The sequence below is a fragment of the Armigeres subalbatus genome, chromosome 2 (assembly GCF_024139115.2).
Source record: "Armigeres subalbatus isolate Guangzhou_Male chromosome 2, GZ_Asu_2, whole genome shotgun sequence".
NCBI classification, from domain to species: domain Eukaryota; kingdom Metazoa; phylum Arthropoda; class Insecta; order Diptera; family Culicidae; genus Armigeres; species Armigeres subalbatus.
The window spans coordinates 478,457-484,456 of NC_085140.1; positions in this window are offsets into that span (position 1 = coordinate 478,457).

Below are 6,000 nucleotides of genomic sequence, written 5' to 3' on the forward strand. Positions count from 1 at the left end.
GAAGAAGGAAGAATGGAGAAGGAAGAAGGAAGAAGGAAGAAGGAAGAAGGAAGAAGGAAGAAGGAAGAAGGAAGAAGGAAGAAGGAAGAAGGAAGAAGGAAGGAAGAAGAAGGAAGAAGGAAGAAGGAAGAAGGAAGAAGGAAGAAGGAAGAAGGAAGAAGGAAGAAGGAAGAAGGAAGAAGGAAGAAGGAAGAAGGAAGAAGGAAGAAGGAAGAAGGAAGAAGGAAGAAGGAAGAAGGAAGAAGGAAGAAGGAAGAAGGAAGAAGGAAGAAGGAAGAAGGAAGAATGAAGAAGGAAGAAGAAAGAAAGAAGAAGAAAGAAAGAAGAAGGAAGAAGGAATTCGCCAAATGGACAAAGTCCGCTGGATATGTGATGTCGGCGAAAAGTGTATTCGCAGCCACGTCTGTGTTTCCAGACATTAGCTTCCTAACCGCACTATTTTCCTAGATGAAACACAATCCCAACGAGAAAAAGCGTCATGTTTTCGGGTGTGACCGAGGAAAGGTAGTGGTTGTCAAATCAAGCTCATTATGTTGAAAAGCATATCCCAGAAATCCCGAGTGGCGGATTCGGTAATCGCTAGTCATCTTCTCTACGGACTCGGACTGGTCCTTCCAAGATCTAAAACTCTGCAGCCAACATACAATCGGTCGGTCTCAATCATCTCCGGCCGCCTTCCGTCCTTCTGTTTGTCAGTTTTGCCTACGTAGTGCATTTCCAAGTAGCATGCGAAACATCTTCCAAAAAGCACCTTGTAATTACTGTAATTGTCATTGCCTGCATTGACAAAACATCAAAGCACAAAAAAGTTGTATGAAGCTATCAATGTTGTGATCAATGTTTTATTAACATTGCAATGCAACACGTGTTTGGCATTTGGAAACAATCAACCGAAGAATGCTGCGCTGCATGTTTCACACATGGAGCAAAAACAATAAGTTCCGTCGTCGGGGGTGACAATGGATCAAATGGGGGTGAGAATGGGTCACTGTTTCAATTACTTAGAATGCTTGTAAAATAGATTGAATGTATCTGAGGGCAAGAGGACTAAACTATAAGAGAACTTTTTGAACGATTTTGCTCTACGACCTCCAGACCGCCGGTGAGAGCCATGACCCATTCTCACCCCCAGACCCATTGTCTCCCCCGATGGCGGTTGCTAATAATTTTCCATGTAACTTCAATGCGCCTTTCAAAATTAAATTGTTTGTTTAAATTGTGTTACAGGAAAGTTGAGAAAATCTTCATGTTTCATTTAGCATCGCTTAACGTTTCCATAACTCATAATTCATTTCAGGATGTGCAATCTAGTAACAGGAATCCCGTATATGAAACAATAGAATCATATGTTTTTGTATGGTGAGTTGACATGCAGTCCATTTGAAGTGTTGAAGGTGTTGCTATGGTAGAGTGAATGACTATCAATCACAAGATCACAAATCCTGTATTATATTTATGTTTCATTTTTATTCCGCTGTAGTATTTTGCAACATTACAGTCAAACCTCCATGAGTCGATGTTCTATGACTCGATATCGACTCATGAAAGCAAATTGTGCCATATTAAAAAATATTTTCTGGGTTACTGCGATGGTCCCTCCAAACAGTTTTTCAAAGATTTCCCATTCCACATCTCGATATTTCTATGAGTCGATGGTCCCTTCAATATCGACTCATGGAGGTTTGACTGTATTGCAATTTTATTGCAATCGAAGGATGTTTCCATAGGCTCCACCCATTGGGCTTTTTAAACACAGTGAAATATTCAGTAGTGAAACAACGTGTGCTGCTTGGGTTGGATTCTCGCTCACTCTCAGGGTAGGTTCTTTCATATTGGGATAAGCAAGATAAAGATACAAGTTGAAGTAGATGTTTCGAAGGCAAATGGTTTTATTAAAGAAAGTCCTTAACGGCCCTGACCGTCCTAGATACAATCCTACCAAACACAAACCACTTACGCGGTGTGTGGTTTTAGTTTGTAGAATTGACATTCACGGGGAAGAATCTTCGTTGACCAGATCACGCCCACGTGGTCTACTCGAGTACCAGCGGGGGCTGGATCTAATCGTCCTCGGGGTAGCGGTCGTTGATGAGGGTTCGTTCCTGATTTCGTATTCCAAGGGGGGGGGAGGAGGTTGGATTTTGTGGTGTTCTTCTGACCGGGTTGTTGCCATGTGATCAACTTGAATTAACTCAGTACGTTAAGGTTAACCGGCCCAACGCAACACAATTTTCGACGTATTGCTACGTTCGGGCATCTGATTTGCAGTGCCCACGATTGTCGATCGTGAGTTGGGTTTTCTTTTTCGTGGGTTCGATGCTCGAAGACTCCGGTATAGCCACTTGGACAAAAAAACGGCGATTTCGATGGCCAGCGTCTCGAAACTTTCGTGTATTCCGAAGTGACTTGCACTACTACACTTTGGGTTATCACCTTGAAAAAAAAACCCTGTTCACTCGTTTGGTGCTCGTGCAAGTGAGCGAGATGATCCGACAAAATCAACCAGGAATTAGTTAACAGGCTTTTTCCCCATCTCATTCTAGGCTCACTGGGTAGTGGTGTTGCAGGTCAAAACTGCTAAAATTGCCAGTAGTGAATGTAGTGATGTAGTGTTGCTTAAGTTGTTGAACAATTAATATTCAGTGTACTGTGAGTTTGAATAAACTGATTGCTGTCTTGATTCCTATCTTATATTTTGCATATATTTTATTCGGTTCGATTCCCAGCCCCTCCACCAAACCCTCGTCAGTCGGCAGATCCTCAGCCCATACGGTGGCGTACTGGGGTACGCGTCTTACCGTCACGGCTGCCTGATGACGACTGACAACTTGTTTTTCTCGGAGGCATTCCTCCAACGTTACCCAGATAAATGGACTAACGATGAGATGGATTAGCAACGACAACAATAATGAGTACCGTCAACTGGGGGGAAGATGATCATTGAGGTGAAGATGATCATTTGATGTGTCAGTCAAAAGCGCCAAATTTTTTTATGAAACGGTAGTCAACAATATTCTCCGTTCAAGTAATGTTACCGCTAGGTAGAAATCCGAGTTTTTCGATTATAATCATGAAAATGTATTTTGTGGAAGAAAGAGAGAGATAGTCATAAATGACGCTATTTTCGTTTCAAATATTAACTTCTTAGACTTCTTTACGTAGTAAATTCAACATTCATACAAATAACCTAGTGTATTTTGACTACTAGGTCATAATGGTTTTAGTAGAGCTGTCTTGATCAACTTCACCCCAAACCAGATTATTCAAAAAATGTGTGATAATTTAATTTATTTTAATAAATGCGAACGTATTTCAGAAAACTTGTTGATTATTGCAACGTATAGCAGTACATGTTTTGAAAATATTTGTTTCGATTTAAAATGTAAACACACATTGTTGTTGCATGTTTTGACTTAAAAATGATCATCTTCCCCCCAGCTGACGGTACTGGAAATCTAAAAATAGATTCTGTGTGGATCCTGTACAGCAGAGTATCACAGTAGATCTTGACATAGTAGCGGTTAAGTAACACAGAGTGCCTAACAAATAAATAAAGAAAGAAACCTGCTTTTGTGTTCAAGTTTGTAATTGTATTACGTAAATGGAAAACGGGCAGACAATTCTTCGTGTTGCTAAAGAGTGAACAACTGATCTAGTGTAGGATGTAAAGTGGACTGAAGTCCGTTTATTATTCCTTCTGTTTAGATGTATACAAATGAGTACGGTTAGAAGGCATTGAATTTTCTCTGTCATATAACAGAGAACACGAAGTGTGTTGAACATACTGGTAGGGGGAATGACGGCTTTGGCAGGTTTTGTTCTATTATTGACAGGGGGTTTTTTATGACTGACTAAGCTCAAATTTTTCCTAAACATTCTTTGCATATCAAAGAATATTATGGCCAAATTTCATAAAATTCGGTCGACAAAAAACCCCCCTACCAATAATAGAACAAAACCTGCCAAAGCCGTCTTTCCCCTATATAACAATCCTCATCCCTTTAGGAGTTGTTGATATAGATATCAGAACTGGCATTCGTTAATTAGGTGCTTATACTATAACATGGAATCTTTACTGTCCAATGTTGTTTCAAATTCATTTGAATCTTTAACTGATCCTTAAATCTAAAACTCGCATCGAGCATCGTCGTACAATGTTGTGAGCAATTTTGATCTTCATTGTTCTTTGAATCCTAGAAATCCTCTTGGGAGAACCATCGACTTCAGCTACAGATGCGAATGATGTATAACCGGAGCTTACCACACCTCTACTCCACATTGCGTGAATACACAGATAGAAAAATCCACTGAAACTTATGCCAAAAATCATGCACATAAATGGAACACCATTATTGGCGTAATTCCACACGGGAGTCAGCCTAAATGTATACAATTTTTGACGTGAATCGTCAATATTGCACACAAGTTGTAAGCAATCTTGTTAGGAAGAGGACCATTTCAGCGAAGAATAGCGTAAATTTTCGCATGTCAAGTTTTACACGCTGTTTATTTTTCATTATTTTTTTCTGTGTAGGTAGTTGCAAAACATTCGGAATTCGTTCGGATTCATCTTTCCTTCTGTCTCTTATCTGTACTGGTTTCCTGAGGGCCGTTGCACTGAAAATTCCAAGGTTTATGGGACTCATTTGCATTAAGATTGAAACTGATTAATTACCCGACAACAACTCAGTAGCGCGAGACTCGGAGCTAATCACAGGGTACGGCGCGCTACCGGGCAACCGGAGGGGCTTCGCGGACACTAAAGGCGCTCAAAGATTTAAATAAACTAACACTATGGGATCGATTTTCACGGTGTATTTCGGTGGTTGGTGTTCAAGTTCACTGTTCACTGCAGTACGTACCTCTGCGAGCTTTCGCTGGGTTGCTGGTCCAGCAATGGCTGACGGAAACGATGAAGCTTGCTGGAATATGGCGGTACAGCTGGAAGATGGTGGCACGGCAGGTCGGCGTCCTGACGGTGGGTAACGGGCTGGATTAACGGGTTGTGGAGGTGGTTCTCGACTACAGGCGCTTCCTTCAGACGTAGTCGGCCGACGACGGCAAGGCCGCCCTTTGTCGAACCGAGAAGGGATCCTCTCCTTGATAATTAGGGCCACGGCCCGAGAGCTTTGTCCTCCTTGATATTTATGGCCTAGAGCCAGAGGAGCAATGGCGGTCCTTGACGATTAGACTCGGGATTTACCCAAGTCGGGGCGTGCAATGGCGGTCTCCTGACACGCCAATCAGAAGGCTATCTTTGATAAAAACGCAAAAAGGTCCTATCGAGAGGACAGCCAAGGATCAGTCTCAATCCATCAAGACGGAATGGGTTTAATTACCTGAACGATAGTACACTTCAAGTCACTGAACTATCACTTGGCACAACTTCTCCACAATTTGATATGCTCGACTGATCTACACGCTCGCCTGTTTCAAAGTGGACGAGTAACGCCCGCCAAATATCGTAGAACCCTTCAGCCCGTTACCATAGCGTCTTCACGGTATTGTTCTGTGACACTATTCACGCCATGTTTAGCTGTTCACGGTTACAACCCAGTGGTGTTCTATCCTCTATAGTTTCGTAGTGTACTTATATCTTCGAAAACATGGCGCATTTTTAAAATAATTTGAAATGTTGTACCAACGGTTACAAGATATATATACTAACAGATCCTTAAATTTCTGTTATTGTATGGTAAGAACATGCAAAAAATCCACTGTGCGCCAAACCAATTTCACCTCGTCGCCACTTTTGTGTTCATGTTTGTAATTGTATTACGTAAATGGGAAACGGGCAGACAATTCTTTCTGTCGCTAAAGAGTGAACAATTGATCTAGTGTAGGATGTGAAGTGGACTGAAGTCCGTTTATTATTCCTTCTGTTTAGAAACTAACGGATACAAATTAGTACGAAGGCATTGAATTTACTCTGCCGTATAACAGAAAACACAAAGTGTGTTGAACATACTGGTATATAACATCTGATTTATACATTTCCTT